This window comes from Antechinus flavipes, chromosome 2 (assembly GCF_016432865.1).
Source record: "Antechinus flavipes isolate AdamAnt ecotype Samford, QLD, Australia chromosome 2, AdamAnt_v2, whole genome shotgun sequence".
Classification (NCBI taxonomy): Eukaryota; Metazoa; Chordata; class Mammalia; order Dasyuromorphia; family Dasyuridae; genus Antechinus; species Antechinus flavipes.
The window spans coordinates 55,115,565-55,135,404 of NC_067399.1; positions in this window are offsets into that span (position 1 = coordinate 55,115,565).

Consider the following 19,840-nt stretch of genomic DNA (forward strand, 5'->3'; position numbering starts at 1 on the left):
GGATGAATCTGTCTGAGTCCAAGGGCTTGTGCTCCAGCCTTCAGTTTGCTTGTCTCTGAATCTCTGAATCTCCTTGGCTGAGACTTCTAACTTATATGCAACACACTGAGTACAAACCAATCATTCTATCACTAGGAAACCATTATTTGTTGTAGGATTAAATCAATGCTAAACTAGATTTAATCATTGTCTCCTCAATTCCACTTAGTACCTTGTTTCAAGTTCTGGCCCATAACATCTCCTTGTAGGATTAAATCAATCATATTGAACCATGCTAAATTAGATAACTATTGTCTCTATCAATTCCACTGATTTAGTATCTTCTAAGAATCCTTTGTTTCAAGTTCTGAGTTCTGGCTCATAACAGAAAGCTATTATTAAAAAACAAAAAGAAAAATGCAAACAAAAATGAAAACAAAATAATTATTTTTAAAAAGTGAAATTGGACAACTTCAGGTGTTCAAACAAACAGAGTGACCATTTGCTAAGAATGTTGCCAGGATCCTTCTTTAGGCATTGGTTGAATTAGTTGACTGCATCTAACATTTTGTGATTCTTTGATTTGCCCAAGATTATAGTATGCCAGTTGCCTTATCTTATTCTGGATTTCATATATCCAAATGATTGACAAAAGTGAGTCAGTGACAACAGGGTAGCCACAGGTATCCATCTGTTGACCAGGATTATAAAAATGCACAAATGCAAAAACTTACCTATTGATTTTTTCCCAATTAGGTTGTTTTCTAAGAGATCATAGAATCCCAGAACAAGTAAGAAGGAATCTAAGAGGTCACAAAAAAGCCCATTCCTCTTCCAGATTTGTGAATTGTCTCTCTGAAATTCTAATAGTTGTCTTTTTAAAAAAAAAAAAAAACTTTTTTTTCTTTTTATTCTTTTATTTTATTTTTTTATTCTTTTAGGTTTTTTTAATGGTATTTCCCCCAATTTCATATCAAGACAATTTTTAGCATTCATTTTTATAAGGTTTTGAATTCCAAATTTTTCTTTCCTACCTCCTCTCCCCTCTTCCTAAAATGATAGGCAATTTGATATATGTTATCCATGTACTATCATGTCACATGTTTCAGGGGTCCCTAAACTTTTTAAATAGGGGGCCAGTTCATTGTCCCTCAGACTGTTGGAGGGCCGGGCTATAGTAAAAACAAAAACTTTGTTTTGTGGGCTTTTAAATAAAGAAACTTCATAGCCCTGGGTGAGGGGGATAAACGTCCTCAGCTGCCGCATCTGGCCCGCGGGCCATAGTTTGAGGACCCCTGATGCAAAGCATATTTCCATATTAGTCATAGTTATGAAAGAAGACACAGATCAAAAGAGGAAAAAATAAACAATCAACAAGAATAAAGTGAAACAAGTATGCTTCAATCTGCATTCAGAGTCCTTTGGATGTGGAATAGATAACATTTCTCTACATGAATGTTTTCTGCTTGTGTTCCTGTGTACTTGAACATTGTGCTGCTAAAATGAGCTGAGTCATTCATAGTTGATCGTCACACTGCTGCTGATATTGTGTATAATTTTTTCCTGGTTATTCTCATTTTACTTTGCATCAGTTCATACAAGTCTTCCCAGGTTATTCTGAAATCTCTCTGTTCATCAATTCTTATTGTATAAAAGTTTTACATTCATATACCACTGTTTGTTCAGGTATTCCCCAATTGATGGGCATCCCATCAATTTCCAATATTTTTGCCACCATGAAAAGGGTTGCTATAAATATTTTTGTACATGTAGGTCCTTTCCCCCCTTTTTATGATCTCTTTGGGATACAGACCTAGTAGTGATATTGCTGGATCAAAAGGTATGCACAGTTCGGTTGGTTTTTGGGCAGAGTTCCAAATGCTCTTCAGAATGGTTAGATCAATTCACAATCCACCAACTGTGCCTTGATGTCCCAATTTTCCTACATCCTCTTCAGTATTTGTCATTTTCCTTTTTGTCATATTAGACACTCTGATAGATGTGAAATAATATTTCACAGTTGTTTTAATTTGCATTCCTCTAATCAAAAGTGATTGAGAGCATTTCTTTATATGCCTATAGATAGCTTTGATTTCTTCATCTGAAAACTGTCTATTCATAGCCTTTGCCCATTCATCATTTGGAGAAAGGCATGTATTCTTATAAATGTGACTTAGTTCTCTATATATTTGAAAAATGAGAACTTTACCAAAGACAAATGTTTTCCAGATTTCTGCTTTCTTTCTTATCTTGTTTGAATGGGTTTTGTTTGTTTGAGAGGTTTTTAATTTAATACAACTAACATTATCTAGTTTACATTTCATAATGCTCTCTTATCTCTTGTTTGGTCATAAATTCTTTGCTTCTCCGTAGATCTGAAAGGTAAATTATTCCTTGCTCATCCAATTTGTTTATAGTATCATCCTTTATGTCTATATCACATACTTATTTTGACCCTATCTTGTTATACAATGTGAGATTTTGGTCTATACTTAGTTTTTGCCATACTGATTTCCAGTTTTCTCAGATGATTTTGCCAAACAATGGGTTCTTATCCCAATGCTGAGGTCTTTAAATTTATTAAACACCAAATTACTATGGTCATTTACTACTGTGAGTTGTGTACTAATCTATTCCATTTTATTTCTTTATTTCTTAACCAGTTGGTTTTTTGATGATTACTTCTTTATAATAAAGCTTCTTAAGCTGTAGATCACAACTCTATATGGAATTTAATAACTGAATGTAAGGGTTGTGATTTGTAATTTATTATCAGTAAATGTTTGATTTGTTTACCTATTTTATATATCTATATATCCAGGGTTGAGTAAAAATTTATCAGGTGAAAAGAAGTTGTGAGTGGAAAAAGTTTAAGAAGCCCTACTCTATAATTACATTGAGATCTCATATTTTTAGACTACTTTGCTTTGTATTTTTCCCATTAGTTTGATATTTTGACTTTTTGTTCTTCCAGATGAATTTTGTCATTATTTTTCCTAGTTATATCAAATAACCTTTGGTGGTTTGTTATATCATTGAATAAACAAATTGGTTTAGGCAGAATTTTCATTTTTGTTATATTGGCTTGGCCTACCCATGAGTAGCTGATCTTTTTCCAATTGTTTAGATCTCAATTTTATTTGTATGCGAAGTATTTTGTAATTGTGTTCATATAGTTCCTGGGTTTCTCTTGGCAGGTAGTCTCCCAAGTATTTTATGTTGTTTATGATTATTTTTCATTGAAAATAATGGAATTTCTCTTGCTGCTGGGTTTTGTAGATAGTATTTAGAAATGGTGATGATTTATGTGGATTTATCCTATATCCTGCAATTTTACTGAAGTTATTAGTTCACATTTTTAGTTGATGCTCTAGGTTTTCTATACCACCATATCATCTGCAAAGAGTGATGGGTTTTTTTGCCCATTGCCTATTCTAATTTCTTCTATTTATTTTTCTTCTCTTATTTCTTTTTTTTTCTTCTCTTATTTCTAAAGCTAATATTGTTTGTACTATATTGAATAATAGTGGTGGTAATGGGCATCATTGCTTCATCTCTGAACTTAGTTGGAAGACTTCTAGATTATTGTCACTACAGATAAGGTTTGCTGACTGTTTTAGATAAATTCTTCTTAGCATTTTAAGGAATACTCTCTTTGCCCCTATGGTTTCTACGGTTTTTAATAAGAATGGGTGCTGTACTTTGTCAAAAGCTTTTTCTGTATCTTTTGAGCTAATCATATGATTTCTACTGGCTTTTTTATTGATATGGTCAAGCTTGCATTCCTGGTATAAATTGTACCTGGCCATAGTGTATAATCCTTGTGATATATTGCTATAATCACCTTGCTAGTATTTTGTTCAAAATTTTGAGTCAATATTTATTATCAAAATTGGCCTGTATTTTTCCCTCTGTTTGGGCTCTTCCTGGTTTAGGTATTAGCATATTTGGTCATAAAAGTTTGGTAGAACTTCCTCGCCTATTTTCCAAATAACTTATGTAGTACTGAATTATATTCTTAAAATGTTTAGTAGAATTCACTTGTAAATCTATTTGACTCTGGAGATTTTTCCTAGAGAGTTCATTAATGGCTTGTTCAATTTCTTTTTCTAAGATAAGCTTATTTAGGGTTTCTATTTCTTGATTTGCTTTTCTAGGTAATTTATGTGTTTATAAATATTCATCAATCTTTCTCAGATTGTCAGATTTATTGGCATATAATTGGGCAAAAATATTTCCTAATGATTGCTTTAATTTCTTCTTCATAGTGATTTCACTCTTTTCATTTTTTATAGTGAATATTTCTTCTCTTTTTTTAAATCAGATTAATCAGTGACTTACCTTTTTTTATAAAACCAACTCTTAGATTTATTTATTAGATCTATCACTTTTTTTACATTCAATTTTATTTCTCACCTTTGATTTTCAAGATTTTCAATTTGATGCTCAATTAAGGGTTTTTAATTTCTTCTTTTCCAAGTTTTTTTTTTTTTAGTTGCATACCCAATTAATTGATCTGTTCTTTTTTTCCATTTTTTTGAGTTCAGAATTTAGAAAAATAATCGTTCCTCTAAGTATTGCTTTGACTGCATCCCACAATTTAAAAAAATTGTCTCATCATTCTTTTTAATGAAATTATTGACTGTTTCTATGATTAGTTGTTTGACCCACTTATTCTTTAGGATTAAATTAGGTAGTTTCCAAATAGTTTTCATTGAACTTTCCATGGACCTTTGTTTAATGTAATTTATATGATGCTGTGATCTAAAAAAAAGAATATATTTAATATTTCTGTCTTTTATATTTTATTTTGAGGTATTTACATCCTGTTACATGGTAGGTGCCATGTGCTATTAAGAAAAAGAAATATTCTTTCTGTGTCCATTCAGTTTTCTCTGAAGTTCTTTCATGTTTGAGTTTTCTGATACTCGATTTACCTTCTTAGTTTCTTTCTTATTTTTTTGTTGGTTAGATTTATCAAGTTCTGAGAGGGAACAGTTTTTATTGTATCCCTTCTGCTGATTTAGCCATGCACAAAGGCTGTATATAGGTAAACCATAATTGTGCTCAACTCTATTATGCTATACTCACATGATTAAGTTTCATTGAAATATAGTAAGGCAGAGAAAAATTGAGTTTTCCCAGTGGATCTGAGCTTGGTTTGAGTACACACTAACTTCACACTCTTAAGTAAATTAGTTAAAAAAAAAAAAACTGCTGCCTACAAAAGAATGGAGATCAAAGGGGAGACAACAGCCCTCTGAGAATCATAAAGAAATTGGCATTTTCCCTGGTACTGGGAGGAATATATAGTCTCTAAGAGAATCATGAGATTACTGAAAAGAGTCATTAAGGCAGAATGTTAGTAGTTAAATAATTTATATTCCTAATGAACTCATGGGAGCTGAGGTATTGAGTCTATTCCATTCTCTACTAAGAGACACCTCTGTTCTGGACCCAGACATATGATCCAATTGTGTTTAGTCCTAGAGACCCTGGTTTCCCATGAGAGAACAGATAGACTCCATTATCTCACATTCTTTGGCTTGCTAAATCCTCATCCCGATTCCCTTGGGACGATTTGTTGAAATCTCAGGAAGTTGAATTCATTTATAGAGGCCATCTTAAGGAACGTGCACTTTGAAAACTTTGGGGTCTCTGGGGATGTGGTGATTCAGTACTTTGGAGATAACTTACTGGTTGCTTTCCACCATGTAGTGGCAGAGCACTGGAAAGCTTTGGTATGATGCAAAAAATCCCAAGTGATCCCATGGTTCCCTCATGACAGTGCTGGAGGATTAGAGAAGTGAGGGCATATTTATATTAAGTAAGACATTGTCTGGCTGGCTCTCTCTTCCTTCAAGTGGTATCTTGTAACCTCTGGACTTTTAGTGAAAGATGAGAGATTGGCTGGTCCTTTCCCACTCAGATATGACCATAGCTTTCATGTGTCATCTAGAGTAGGAATGTTATACTAGTTCAAGAGATAATATGGTGTGGAAAACACGCTAGATTTGGATTCAAAGGTTAATCGTTTAGGTAAGGAGATTTGCCTTCTCTCGGTAGCATCTTCAATGAAATGAAGTCATTGGATTAAATCACCTATAATGTCTTTTTCAATGATTTAATGAACCTAGAAGTGGGGCTTAAAGTAAATTATTTCTTTTGGCCTTAGTTTTCTAATTTTAAATGAAAGGATTATATAAAATGGTTTCTGAGGTCCCTTAGAATTCTGAATCTTGTTATTATTGATTTATTAAATGATCCCCTTAAAATTCAGTCAGTTACTGAAGCTACCAAAGGTCATTCTATTTCAAGGGGGTGGGGGTGGTCCAGGGAAGAATGTGATTTATTAGTCACAGAATTTCAGCACAAAAATAAAAGCCATGTTTGTGTAAAATGTCATGTAACAAAGCAAGTTACCTACCCGATCTGATTGTATTCTCACAATGACTCTTGGAGTTAGGTCATACAAGTATTATTTTCTCCATTTGAGAGACAGGGAAACAGATTTAGAACTATGCAATAATTTACCTGAAACCACACAGCCAAGGAAGTGGTGAGCTAGAATTTAGAAAGGATGGTGAATTTTAAAGATTGCTAGGCTTCTGATTCAATGTATATCCAAGCCATAGACCTGGAAGGGATTGTAGTTTTCCCATTTTACATAGGTTTTATGAGAGATTATTACATGGTATTTGTGCTGTAGAAGAGCTTCATATTTTGTTTGTGTGATATGGGCAAAAAATGCCCATTGAAAGAAGCTTCCTCTCCTCTTATAAGACCCTGTAGAAAGGTTTATATATCTAATGTTCCATGTGGAATGGTTTCATCATTAATCAAAGGTGCCTTTCCATGTGCTTTGCTAATGCTGCTTCCTAAGAACCATGGGATCTTTTCATTTGACTTTCAGCTAAAACTTTCTATAAGTATTGTTTCATTCTTTGAGAACAGAGATTATTTTACTTTATTCTTTGTAATCCCAGTGCTTTGAACATAGTAGCCTCTTGCTAAATGCTTTCTCATTCATTGATTCACCAAAGAATGACCTAGATCAGAAAGATTATTTGATTTGCTCAACATGAATTACTGGTGAAACCAGAATGAACAACTACATCTTTTTGGTTCTCTCCATTGCACTAGATTGGCTTTTTTCATATTCCTGAAGTAACAACTGTTTATCACAATGATTTTTTTTTCTTTTCTCTCCCAGCAATGCTTTCTGGCTGAGATTAATAAAGGAAATCCAACCTTGGAATGAACTTGTTTAAGTGAATCCCCAAGGTTTTTGTGGAAAAAAAAAAATGGTTTCCAAGGGAATCTTTAAGTCCCACAGAACAGCTAAGGCCCTGAGACAGTTTGATTCAATAGATAAAGAAGCCACCTTAAATGTTACAAACCTAAGACCTTGTCCACGGTCTTAAGAAAGAAGAGTTTTCCTGAAATAATTCTTAACATCATCTGGAGCGCTTCTGCAAAACCTAGGGGGTTTAGGATCAACCCAAAGTGTTGGACAGAGGCAGAAAAATAATTGATATAAAGTGACAAGAAAACAATTTCTTCTCTTAAGAACAGGCCCTGCCTTCCCTTCCTTCTCCAACCTCCCCCCTCCCCAAACAACTGTGCTGACCTGACCCAGTAAGCTGCTAAAAATGGGAACAACATTCAATTTTGTAATAACTAACAGACTTATTCCCTGGCCTCTGCTTTCCAAGTTGAGATGCCTGGAGCTTTGGAGTGTTGTGCGATCCCACTTCCAAGCCTTCAGAAGTACAAACTGCCTAAATTAAATTGTCATATTTAAACACCCATTTTAACCTTTATGATTTATGGGCATCAGATATAAAGGGTTCCATTCACATGAAGAAACTCTTCTGTCAAAAGGAGGAGAGGAGAGGAGGAGCACTCCTATTTAAAATTCTGGTTGGAGGATTTACCGGGCATTTGCCAAACAAAAGCCTAAGACTCAAAAATTGGCAAAATGATGAAATCAGTATCGACTGGCCAGAATTTAAAGGTACAGTACAAGCCAGTTTAGCTTCTTCATGAAATATAAACCCATAGAATTGCCAAGAGAGGATTCTTGATGTAATAATGATCATCACTTTCCTACCCAGGTATAACACTGCTTCTTGCTCAGTTTAGTTTTCCTGCAAAATCTATTGTTTTATATATTCAATTATACCAGCTTGGATAGCAAAGTGAGGTAAATAAAATATACTTCCTCTTAGAAGAAAAGTTTTCACCTACTTGAATCAAATAAAATCTTCTTGACAGGTTATTTGACTCAATTGCCCCCTTCCATGTAAATTATCCACTATCCAATTTTATCCAATTTGGTATAAGATAAATGCCGGCTTTTCCACTTTGCAATTACATTGTAACAATGGCTTCACAATCTCCAAACAGCCTGGTGTAGATCACCATGTTCCACCACACATGAAAATCTGAGATTTCTGGGCATATGCCTGTAAGTTCTGCTTTTAATATAATGTGCAAACTTTAAAAGACTATATTGTCAATTTTCAAATGAAAAGATTAAAGTCATTTATAATTATATGAAAAAATGCTCTAAATCACTATTGCTCAGAGAAATGCAAATTAAGACAACTCTGAGGTAACACTACACACCTCTCAGATTGACTAAGATGACAGGAAAAGATAAGTATGAATGTTAGAGGGGATGTGGGGAAACTGGGTCATTAATACATTGTTGGTGGAGTTGTGAACTGATCCAACCATTCTAGAGAGACATTTAGAACTATGCTCAAAGGACTATCAAACTTTGATACCCTTTGATCCAGTAGTGTTTCTATTGGCCCTCTATCCCAAAGAAAACTTAAAGGAGGGAGAGGGACCCATGTAGGCAAAAATGTTTGTGGCAGCCCTTTTGGTAGTGGCAAGAAACTGGAAACTGAATAAATGCCCTTCAATTGGAGAACTGCTGAATAAGTTCTGGTATATGAATGTTATGGAATACTATTCTTATATAATACTATTCTTCTATTAATTATTCTTCTATAATGATCAACAGGTTGGTTTTAGAAAGACCTGGAGAGACTTACATTAAGTGATGCTAAGAGAAATGAGTAAAACTAAGAGAACATTGTACACAGAAACAGCAAGATTATACGATGATCAATTCTGATGGATGTGGTTCTTTTCAACAGCAAAGTGATTCAGGCCAGTTCCAATATCTTGTGATGGAGAGAGCCGTCTGTATCCAGAGAGAGGATTGTGGGAACTGAGTGTGGATCACAACATAACATTTTCACCTTTTTGTTGCTGTTTGCTTGCTTTTTGTTTTCTTTTTTCCTTTTTGATCTGATTTTTCTTATGCAGCATGATAGTTACGGAAATATATATATAGAAGAATTGCACATGTTTAACATATATTGGATTATTTGCTATCTGGGAGGAGTGGAGGGAAGGGAAGGAAAAATGGAATACAAGATTTTGCAAAGATGAGTGTTGAAAATTATATGTGTATTTTGAAAATAAAAAGCTTAAATAAGAGACTGTATTAATGTCAGTAATAATGATGATAGTGATGAACCTCTAAAAAATCCTTTCACTTTTCAGTACCTCCAAGTAAGTTGGAGATCATTACCCATTCTTCCCTGTTCCATGTAGATGCTATTCATTAGGCATTCAATAAATTTATTCTTCTTCTACTTTGAGAAGTAAAAAAAGAAAAGAATTCAGATCTTAGAAGAACCACAGAAACAATCAGAATCCAAAAGATAAAGGCAAGATAGATTAGGATATGATTTCCATTGGAAATTAGCATTGAGAAATGAAAGCATTGTCTTTCCTTGTTTTTCATTTTTTAAATAATTCTTGTAAAATTCCAATGATAAATTCTAGATTTAAAGCCAAATAAGACCTTTGAGATCATCTAGTCCCAAACTCTCATTTTAAAATTGAGGAAAGTTAAATTAAAAAAAAAAAAACCTTACAAAAAAGACATCCAAGTAGTAAATGGCCCCAACATTTGACAAGAAAGCCCACTTATCTTTGAGTGTAGTGGGCAAGCAATGTGAGCACAGGTATATCAAGATGTATGAGAGGTCATACCCAATATCTATTAAAAATTCATAACATGGACATTTGTATCTAAACAGCAAAAATATGTTTTTCTGTAATGGTGGAGTCTCTAATTTTAAGCCTTTAAGGAGTCAGCTGGTTGCTCAGTGGTTAAAGCATTGGTCCTGGAATCAGGAAGACCTGAATTTAAGTCCAACCTCATTCATTTTCTAACAGTGTGAACCCAAACAAGTCATTTAACCTCTACTTATCTGACGAAGGGATCCATTGAAGATGGCAATGGCAAATCACTTTAGAATCTTTGTCAAGATAATCCAATCAATAGTTCCTCCACAAGGCTTTGACCAATCGGACACAACCGATTGACTGGAAAACAACACTATCAAATCCCTTGATCTTACAGATGAAGAAACTGAGAAGGGAAAGAAAGGAAAATGATAACCAAAATCAATGAGGTGCTAAGCAGCAAAGTCTGGATTCCAAATCAAATTCTCTTTCTTATATACTACAATGCCTGTGGTAATGTTCATACTCATCAGTAAGATGCACCATGTCCTTTGAAGTGATTTCCTTCATGTAGGGGTAAATTTGAACCATTTACACCTTTTCATCTAAATTCCCTTGTGGCCAAGAACACCTATCTATAAAACATGAGTACTAATCATGACCCTTGAATGGAGAAAAACTGACTATCTGGTATTCTAATGGTCCAGTGGTTATGTGATCTCATCAGTGTGAGCACAGGGTGCCATCATTTATGGCTGCTTAGCCTTTTTGACTCTAGTCCATGAGTTCCTGAAAATTCACCACAAGAGGGCCACCTTAACATTCTATGAAATTTTCTTTTATTCTCTTGCCCTTGTAGAGAATACAAATTCTGTGCACGAGCTATCTATCATCTCTTACACAACTTTTCCTGCATAATCCCTCATTTTAATGTGCTTCAGCCTGCTCATATGAACCTTGCCATTGACACTTGTGTGAGCTTTGACTTCATTCTTTGGGTAACTATCTAGTATTCAATGGCTCAAAACCATACATGATCAAAATAATATCATTATTAAAAAAAAAAAAAAAAGATGGGTGTTCATTTCAGGAAGAAGCTTGAGGTTTTTAAAGTAAGAGTAAAATTTTCCAGCAGTGAGCCAGCTCATTCATCTTCCTCCTGCTTAATGCTGAGCCCAGCTCATTTCCCATTTACGTTGTCTTCCCAGAATATGGGTACTGATGGAAGAACTCAATGAATTGTCCACTCATAGACTGGACTTGATTTTTTCCTATGCAAATAGATATGCCAAAATCCTTTGAGTAGATATGGATCACATTTCTGAAACTCTATAATGATGTGGGGATTGATAACAATCATAGAAATTTTTATGAGAAAAATTAACCCATAATGTACATCAAGAGCATCCTTGAAAAAGTATGAGAAGGAATATCCCACTACAATCCACACTCTTATAGTCATAAGATCAACTGGAAGATGCAAAACATGTAAAAATTAACCCTTAATGTACATCAAGAGCATCCTTGAAAAAGTATGAGAAAGAATATCCCACTACAATCCACACTCTTATAGTCATAAGATCAACTGGAAGATGCAAAACATGTAAGATGCCAAAATGATTTTTTGTTGTTATTTGAAAAGCATTTGATTTAGAATAGCAGAATATAATTTTAAAACGCTTTCCTCCAAAAAGGTCTTCTTCATTCATAAGTAAATCTCATTCAAAATTCCTGGAAAACAGTTAAGACAGATAACTTTATGTTTGTCTGGTTATCCATACCAAATGAAGTATAAAACATCCTTGTTAATGGTCAGTGTCATGGTGGGTATCCATCAGAGTACAAAAAGAGTGGGGATTTCATACTGATCGATGGTATTGTGCTGATTGTATCAAGACCTAGTCTCCTAAGATCCTGGCTAGCAAGTGTAGGGAGCAAATTCATGTTCTTGACTTCATTAGCAATGATTCTGAGACATAGAGTTCAACTTTTTCTCATTGAATTCAATAAATATTTTGCAGGAACATATCATGAAGAAGACCAGATGCTAGATGCTTGTGCTAGATGCTAAAGATACAATGACAAATATAGAACAATCCCTGCCTTCAATGAGCTTGTATTCTACTTAGAGAGAACTGTATATGATGGGAAATTAACTCAAATACATGCTAGTTCTATGATGGTGGTTACATCATTTCATTTCTGAATTTCATCTGCTTGGTTCCCTCGACTGTCAGTTGGAGATGATAATGTTTACAATTCTTTCTTCATGAAAAAAGTGGAAACCATAAACTGCTTTAGAAGTGTAAATTATTGTTCATATAATTATTACCATGATGCATGAATTTATCTCCTGAGCTAGTGAGCTATATAATATAATATAATATAATATAATATAATATAATATAATATAATAATACCATTTTTCAAAGGAGGGAAAAAGCAGATGAACAATCATATTTTCTCTTTTATTATTGATGAACATCTGGATAATTTTCTATTTAAATAAAAAAGCCAATATCATAGAAATGTAGTTATGCCAGACACGATGCTAAGTAATGGGGGTACAAAAAGAGACAAAAGACAGTTCCTGACATCAAAAAGCTCACAATCTGTATCAATGTATTTGTATGTGTATTTAAACTTTAAAAATGCTACAAATTTCCATAACTACAATTTTATATAATGGCTTTTCTATCTAAGATAAATAAGTATAAATATTTATTTAGACATAGATATACATTCTCAATAAATGTGCAAGTATAATTCAGTAGATGCCATACATTTCCTTAAAAAAAATTAATAGCCCACTAATTCAGGAGAAAAAGTTCACAAATAATGACAATTATCATATGAACAATAATTTGAAACCAGAAAGCATGACTCCCTCTCTTACATCCCTCACTACCTTAAATCTCTTCCATATCCAATCCCCTGAATTCTTTTAATTAAGGAATGGGCAGCTTTAAATCTAGGATCTTACGATTCTCTCAGCATCATTGAATGTCAGAACTGGAGAAGAGCTTAGAACATTAAATTTTAGAAATGGATCTTAGAGATCATTTAATACAATATGATCACTTTTCAGAGGAAGAATATGAGGCTCAGAAAAAGGAAATTATTGCCCAAATATCGTAGAGCTAAATTAGTGACAAAGCCTGCAATGAAACCCTACACTTGATCCACCGTTAAAGTTTTACTTTAAGCTCACTACTTCCCTCCACTTACAATTAATACCTTTCTACTCCCTTTAAAAGGCCATTAACCTCTAAAATCATCTCAAAAAAACATAGTCAGAGTGATCTCTTTGCAAATTCCCTTGATATATAGAAGTTTGTTTTCTAAATTCTATTCCTGAAACTATCTCCTCCTAATTGTCCTTGCAAGAAGTGGACAGCAGGTGGCGATGTCTCCATTAAAGAAGAATTTAGCCTTCTCATGGACTATATTACCTTTGCCTTGCCCAGAAAAATGCCCCCTTTTGTAATGTATTCCCATTCCTTTCTCTAGGCCAAGGGTTCATAACTTGTTTGTCAGGAAGATCTGAAGAAGCTTCAGTACTGACTATGTTACCTTGGTCAGTTGCCTTGACTTTTATTTATCTCTATTTTCTCATCCTTGAAATGAGGAAAATAAAATCTAACTCCCGGCATTCTTATAAGGATAAATGCAGATTATATCTGTAAAATAATAATATTACAATACATTTATGTACTGTGATAATAATGATATCAACAGGCCTTTTCCTAGTGCTTTATTTATGGTATCAAAGTTCTTTTATTTGATCCTCATAGTAACCTAACTTGGTAGTGCAGGTATTGGAAGTATCAAGCCATTGTGGAAAGACTACTGGATTTGAAGTTATAGGATCTGAATTCAAATCAAAGTCCCAAAATTTACTACTAAGAAGTCAGTTCCCACTTTTATCCTCAGTCTTTTCATCTGAAGGATGAAGGTATTGTGTAATATAAATATAAAGAACAACCAAAAAAAGAAACCTAAACATTTGGTGAATATAATGACCAACCTTGGCTCCAGAGTACAGTATTTCTCTCTTTTCTTTGTAGAGATGGGGGAATATGGATGTGAAATATTGCCTTCGACTGACAAACCTAGTTCTTGTGTTGGTTTTGCTGAAATACTTTCCTCTATCTCTTTTTTCATCTTTATTCTAAGTTGTGGCTCAGCAGATTTGGTGAGGAAAAGGATATATTTGGAAATGAAAATAATATAAAATTAAAGATATCAATAAAATAAGAGTTCATTGTGAAATTGGACAAGATTAGATTTAATATCCTTGCAGCTCTCTCTCTCTCTTGTTTTATCCTATGATCTTCAATTAAGCATTTTGAACCTGATTTCTTATCTGTAGAATTTCTTGCTAAAAGTCCCCCAACTAACAGAGAAGAGCTCAGATAAGTCAACAGGGATTATCTCATTACACCAGAATCTTTTGGGCACAATCTAATAAATTATTAAGCTTTTCAGATGTGTACTAGTCCAGGGCTGATTCAAGATATTTTTGCCTTCTCTAGTAGAGTGATAGTTTCCTGCTTTTCCTTACTAGAGCCTTATATTGAGAACTAATTGTACCAGAGGATGGCAAAAAAAAAAAAAAAAAAAAAAAAAAAAAAAAGCTTGGTGGATCATACTTAACCAATATGCCAACCCATGATTCCCTGCACTGCTAAGGAACTGGAGAGAGGAGATAGTTAGCAACCCTTTGAGCCCTGACCTCCAGCTTGACATTCCAAGGCCTTTTGTGACTGGCTGAGAAATCTCTTTTTTGATGCTTATGCAATTTACCTAATTCTTACTTGGTCCATAACATTTTAAAATAGAATCTTTTTGATTCTCCATGATAAAAAAAAAATACTTGACTTTGGCTACTGTACTCTTCGTATGTGTATGTGTTTGTGGTGTGTGTGTGTGTGTGTGTGTGTGTGTGTGATATTCCATCTTGGTAAATGTGGGATAATGTGTAAGAAGTTTTGCAATGGATTAAATTATCCCTTGGGCCTTTTTCCTTTTCAGTTAATGAACTGGGTAACTCAGATTTGCTATATTTGTTTGGTTTGTTTTAGTCATTTTTATTTTTGTAGACTCTTCATGGCCCATTTTGGAGTTTTTTTTAGCAAAGATTCTGGAGTGGTTTGCCATTTCTTTCATGAGGAAACTATGGTCAAAAGAATGACTTGATTGCCCAGAGTCATACAGCTAGCAAGTATCTGAATGGAGATTTGAACTCAAGTCATTCTGACTCCTAGCCTGGCACTCTATCCACTATACATCTAACTGCCTCTTTTTGCTTTAAGATCCTCCTTAATATGTCCTTCTGAGTTTTCTGCAGGAAAAATGTTTTATGAGGGTAATATCATAGAATCTGCTTTAAAGCAGTGGTTCTCAAAGTATGGTCTAGAGAATCCTGGGGAATCTCTGAAACCCTTTTAGTGGGTCTACAAATTCAAAAATAGTTTTTATTTCCAATATGGTAAATGTCTACAAATATAATCCAGATAAACAAAACCGCTTTGGAGAGATCCTCAATAATTTTTAATAGGATAAAGATACTAAAAACAAAAGTTTGAGAATCACAGCTAAATCTATGTAATTCACTGTATATCACTTCATTAATGAGAAAAATGAGATCAGGAAGAATAATTAACTTACTAGAGATGACCCAACTAGTAAATGACTGTGCTAGAATTTCACCTAAATCCTATGGTATACTATAAAATATATTATTCACACATCTTTCTTCCATCTCTGTTTCGCCAAATTCAAGCCAATATTTTTAAGTGCCTACTAGATTCAAATTAGCAACTAGGTGGCACTGTGGGAATAGAATGCTTGGAAAAAGGAAGACTCATTTTCCTGAGTTCAAATTTGCCCTCAGATACTTAGTAGAAGTCATTTGATCCTCTTTACCTCAGTTTCCTCATCTGTAAAACGAACTAGAGAAAGAAATGGCAAGCCACTCCAGCATCTTTGCCAAGAAAACACCAAATGAGATCACAAAGAGTCAGACGTGACTGAAAATAACTGAATAATAATTCAAAGTCCTATGTGTGAAGACCCAGAGATACTTGTTTTGACCAACAATGAAATCTTAAGTTTGACTGAACGAGGACTGGTACCAAGTTCTCCTAAACCCCAAACTCAAAATTTATCTGTTACCTTAGGCCATAGATATCAAATATCAGCTATTGATCCTGCAAATGTGGCCCAAACCAGATTAAAATGTAATTGAGAATTTTTTTAAATAAATAAAAGTATAAAAGAACATAGATAGAACTGATATGTGGTTTTTCACTAGCTCCCCATCCAAGATGAGCCTTAGAACAGGTTCTTTCTGGGTACATAAATATATTGTCTTCCAGAGAGATAGAGACAGTGAGAAAGAGACAGAGATAGAGAGACACAGATAGATACAGTGAGACAGAGAGGAGGCAGAGAGACAGAGACAGAGAGATCATCCCCTCCCTGACCATTTTAGCGTTCCATGAAAAAATATGGATATATTTACAATACAAGCATTTTTAATTCAATGAGCCTTTGGGCTCCATCCTGGATAAGGCACGTGTTGACATATCCAAATATATTTTTAACTGCCTCAATTTCCTTCTTTATGGAAGAGCCGACCACACAAGGTAGAAAACTTGGGGAAAGTCAGATCATTTCAAGGATGGACCTGGTGTCCTTGGTATTCATATGCAAGGTGTGTTAATGACATTGATAAGTCAGAATATAACCTTTTATGGCTTAATGCCTTGAACATGGTCACCATCTCATTTTGCAGGATCAGAGGATGGCACCCTGGAGACAGCCTTCTCATTTTATGGTATCTGGGGACCAGAGAGGTAAAGTAATTGCCTACTTTGAATGTACTTCCATTAACTCCATCTCTGGGGTACTTTCCCTAATGTGTACTTGAGGCAAATCATGAAGAGATCAGTCAGGGGCTCCATCTTCCTCATTCTTTGGTGTGAACAAGGAATATGCCAGTGTCCCTGAGTAGATATCCATGCTCTCCTCTGAGGACTGATCTCTGGGCTCCCTCTGTCTCCTACAAGAAAGAAGCTCTTGTGTCCTTCCGTCCACCCTGACCTCCAGCCCAGAGTGCATTCCTCCTCATATGTACAAGCTTCTATATAAAGGATTTCAAATGGGAACCTCACAACCTCAGGGAAAATATGGGATTTAGGGTGAGGCACTTTGGACCAAGTCCCAGCAGCTCTACTACTTATATTTGTGACTGGGGGTGAGCCACTTCCTTCTAGAGACCTCACTTCTCTCCTCTGTCAAAGAAGAAGACTGAACAAAATGACCATTAAGATCCCTTTCAACTCTAAATCTTAGAGACCTATAATCTTATAGACTGGTAGGGCTTTGACTGCCCACCCAGAGGGCAGAGATAAAGGAGGGTGGACTGTGGTAGAAAGAATGTTGGATCAAGAGTGTCAAAGGACTTGGGTAGGAATTCCAGCTCTGCTCCCTGTGTGACCCTGCAACAATCTTTCTCAGCCTCACTTTTCTCATGGACACAGACAGGAGATTGGACAAGATGACCTCCAAAAGGACTTCCAGTTTTCAGCCTGAGATCCTTTATTTATCACTTCTCTATGCATCTCTGTGGCAGTAATTATAAGATTATATCTAGTGAACCAGAGTTCATCCAGTCCCATTTCTCCTTTGACAGAGATGCTAGCATTTAAGTGAGTCAGTCTCCTGTAGTTCCCACTACCTTCAGGCTGGGGGAGCCCAGGGGCCATCCCAAAACTGGACTTCTCACTTAAGGCTTGTCTTTCCCTTTCTGTCAAATCCCTGAGGCTGGACACAAGAATTAAAGGTTAGAAAATCCCCCCTGGAGGCACCTAAATATACATACACATGTGTGTACACATATATTTGTATATATATTGCATATACATTTTATATATGCACATATACATATATCTTTTTAAAAATAATTTAATATCTCTATAAATAAAAAATATTCTTACTTTCACTAAGTATATATATTGCATATGTTTATAGTCTATATTATAGACAATATATCTTAGAGTAAATATCTTGATTTCATATAACACATCTTTTTAATAGTATGTATCTTGTTAGAATTACTGAATGTTAGAAATAAAATTAAGAAGAACTATGGAAAATATCAAGAATATGGGCTCATCAGTAATCAAAGTCAGCCTAAATAATAGAGAGCCATCTTGGAGTATCTAGTTTATACCCCAAAAAGCAATCAACACCAGAAGAAGTACTTCAATTGCATTGGATGGGCCTTCTCTGGCCTTCTCTGCATTTGTGAAAATTATACCCATAGCAATAAGATCACAGAACTATTTACATACCAAAGAATAGGAGCCTCCTAAGTGACCATCTAGTACAGTATTCTCATCTGAGAGAGGACATTCAGAGAGAGAACGTGATTTACCCAGAATTTCAAAGCTAGATATCCATGGCTAGGTCTAGAATGTGTGGCCCCTAGTGCCATACAATCTCATTTCTTACACACTCCATTGTCTTCGAGCATAAACCTAACACTGAAGCATTCTGGGATTGTGTGTGTGTGTGTGTGTGTGTGTGTGTGTGTGTGTGTGTTAGAAATGATGTGTTTACAGCTGTGTACTCTCAACCTTCAGGTGTGTACTCTCAGGATCTCCTATGTACCTGGCCTCCTGGGCATTCCCACACTTTGGTCACCAAAAGAAGGCACAGGCAGTATTTGGAAGCCATTTCCAGTGCGCTCAACTCATTCTTTCAGAAATTCAAAAAGAGGTTTCTCTCTCTAGGCTGGAGATTGTGTGGATTAGGTTGGAGAGCCAGATTGGGGATTAGACTCTTTTTCTTCACCAAAAGAAACCTGGGCAGTCCAAATGATAAGGGCAGGCTCGCTTTCCGCCCGATAGGAGGAAGATCAGAGGACTTCCCACTTCATTTTGCTAGCTCTTGCTATTCCTTCCTAGCTTTGCTTGGTTAAGGCCCCAAATTGAGGCCCTGCTCCCCATCCCTTTCTTCACTATATCAGATCTGGGTGCTTGTCGCTGATGATGAGAAGTTAGCCAGGTGGAACCCAGGTGGATTGGGCCAAGCTGAAATGCTGAGTTGAGTTTTAAATATGGGGAACTTAGGGAGAGAAAGGAGTTCTTCACTCCGGGAAGAGTTCTGAAAAGCAACAGAATGTCTCCTGAGCCTCTGCTTGCTGGGAGAAGTAAATTCGGGAAAGGGTGGGAAAGAACAAATAAACAGGGAACACCCCATGGACTCATGAGCCTGAGAAGGTGGAGGAAAGCAGAGTTAGAGACCTAGAGAAAGGTGTAGGAAGTAGTGTGCCTTCTCTGGGGGAGTCTATAGTGCAACTAGGTCCTCTTTTAAGCTTTAGGGCTTCTGCTCATCAAACACAGCTTCCACCAGAGCTATCCTCATAATGGAGAAAAATCTATTTCTCTGTGGGGCTTTCCCATGGGGAAATAAAATCTGAGTTTTTGTTTTGTTTTGTTTTGTTTTTTTCCTCCTTGAAATTTTGGTTTAAAGGATAGGCTTGGAGAAGGGCAAAGATGTCTCTCCATGAGCTCTTGGGGACTGATGGAAGGTGGGGGAAGGGGGCTCAGTAGGGGGAAATTTCACAATTTGATGAGACTTTTCTTCCCTGTGGACTCCAATCGATCTTCCCAAATTAAGTGAAGGTAGTCTGAAGGAAAAAAAAAAAAAACTCTGGGGGTCTTTTGAGAGAGACAGCAACATACAGAGAAAGATCCAGAGGAGAAGGGAAGGGAAGAGAAGAAGGACTCAGTGGAGC